Here is a 2,517-nt window from a genome sequence, read left to right on the forward strand (position 1 = left end):
ATAATGAACACGGTGACTAAAGTAACTATTTGAATGATTATTTTAATGCCCAGAAGGAAATATGCCCATTACATTTTTTCCCTGGCTTTCTATTGTGTCTTTCTGTCATTGAACGATAAATTAACTGCAGGGAGGGCGGGAGGAGGACTGTGTGTGTTGGAGGAGGGCAGTAAGTGACCTGACGCGGTGCCTTCTGCTTCCAGACTGTTCTCCATCTTTCTTGGGAAGCCCCATGGAAGAACAGTGATGAGTGGGGCCACTTGGTTTGGGTTTCCCTTTTTCTGCCTCTGGAGGCCCTGCCCTCTGCTGCATCCTGAGGCCTTTGGGCTCAGCTTAGCTTTTAGGATACCATTTATCTACACATACAGTTTAATAAAGGATTCCAAAGAGGAATCCATCTCATGCTGATCTGCAAACTTACCCGCCCCTGCAAAATGAAAAAATTCTCTATCAAAGAGCTTCCTTCCCTCCTTCTCTCTGTCTTTTCTTTCTAAAGCCACTGTGTTCTTATGGATGGGAGAATAACCCTCATGTTTTGTTTACCGTTTTGGAAACCCAGCGTGTGAGGAGAGCTCGTGGTCTAAATGCATATTTTGCTGATGGTCCTTTTGGTCCTTTGCGAATTTAACAATACTGTCATCAGACTAATTTGAAGCAGGGTTGACCCCCAAGATGGGATTAAGCACTGGCTGCATGGAAATGAGAACGAAGAGAAAGGGACATCAGTCTCTCTGCTTCTTATTTGTCTGCCTAAAACCTTTACATCAAAGAAAGCCTGAATAGTTCCTGAACTGAGGGGTTTTTGCAGGGAACAGAACAACTCCAGAAGCTGATCATAGCGAACTGCTAAAAGGGCGTTACCTGCTGTGATGGATCTGTCTCTTGGAAGCATCCAGAAAAATGGTGTCTGGTGGTTGCCGTTTAGTAGGAACCAACTTCCTGCTGTTTAAGAGGCAAATGAAAATTGAGGGCCTCCTACCAGGAGCCTGTTTCTTATTTCTGAATAGCTAACTATGCTTTAATTGTGGTTTGGAAGTTAATGGTATTTCAGAATTGTCTTTTAATTCCCAACAATTCTATTCTGCACATGTGGAAAATCTCCCTCTTTACTATATTGCCCATGATTCTGTTATTTATTTATTTATTTATTTATTTATAATTTTTTAACCATCTGCCTAGCGTTCAAAGCCTGTATGAGCTAACTGCGAATTCCAGCTTCCTTTCCTCGTTTTCTTGGGGGGAAAAAAACACCCAACAAAAAAGCCACCCGTCTGTGCAGCTGGAGCCAGCGCTCCTGCCTGGGCCGGCCAAGAGGAATTGTCCTTCCCTGGGTACATCTTGTCCCCTTCTCGGCTTCCCAAGGGAAAAGGCGCTTTCCAGCAGGCAAGCCAATACTCTGCCAGCCCGGAGAAGCCGCGTAGTGCTTGAATAATTAAAGGCACCTTTAGTAAAAGCCTCTTTCCTCATGTGCCTGGGGTTGGTTTCCGCACTAGCCAGCTGCAAGGATGTAGTATTGAAGTATTCAGCAAGCAGTATTCCAAAGTATTAACTACTACACAAGTGGTTCTCTTGGAAAGCTCTTCAGTTGGCAATCCTGTGCCCGGTTGCTTTTCCTCGCAGCCGCAGACGTGGCAGCCCTGGTGTGGCTCTCCCTGCGTGTTTTGAAGGTATTTCAGTGGAAGGTTTCAAGGTGATGAGTAATAATCACATCACTGTTACGGCATAATCCACATTCAGGAAAAGCTCGGCCCAGTGAGCTGTGAATAGACGATTCCATGGGGCACTAGTCCAGAGGGGAAGCTTTAAGACTGCAGAGCGTGGAGCTCCCTTCCCACATGGAGCTGCTGCCCTGAGCGCCCTGCTAAGAAAGTAAGCGGCTCTGTCACCCTTCTGCTCACTCCATTACAGCACAAGTGAGCGTCAGATCCCAGGGAATCATATGGAGCTCGTCTGGGATCTAAGAGCAGCCCTGGTGAGGGGGGATGGGGGAGGAGCGCACTGGGAAATCCCTGCCCAGCAGCCGCCCTCCCTCTGCCCGCAGAAAGCTCCAGATGGGGAGGTGAGGGCTGGGAGCAGCCGGGCCCCAGCTCCGGCAACCCGCGCGCTCCCGAACCCGCGCGCTCCCGGGAGGCGGCGGAGCTGCAGAGCCAGGCGGGGGACGCGCTGTGCGGCTCCCTGCGCCCGCGCTGCTGCTCCCTGTACCTGCTCCGCTGTTCCCTGTGCCCGCTCTGCTGCTGTTCCCTGTGCCTGGGCTGCTGCAGCTCCCTGCGCCCGCTCTGCTGCTGCTCCCTGTGCCTGCTCTGCTGCTCTCTGTGCCCGCACTGCTGCTGCTCCCTGTGCCCGCTCTGCTGCTGCTCCCTGTGCNGCCCGCTCTGCTGCTGCTCCCTGTGCCTGCTCTGCTGCTCTCTGTGCCCGCACTGCTGCTGCTCCCTGTGCCCGCTCTGCTGCTGCTCCCTGTGCCTGCTCTGCTGCTCTCTGTGCCCGCACTGCTGCTGCTCCCTGTGCCCGCTCTGCTGC

Source organism: Nothoprocta perdicaria, unplaced genomic scaffold (genome assembly GCF_003342845.1).
Source record: "Nothoprocta perdicaria isolate Ctin4 unplaced genomic scaffold, notPer1 scaffold_296, whole genome shotgun sequence".
In the NCBI taxonomy this organism is placed as follows: Eukaryota; Metazoa; Chordata; class Aves; order Tinamiformes; family Tinamidae; genus Nothoprocta; species Nothoprocta perdicaria.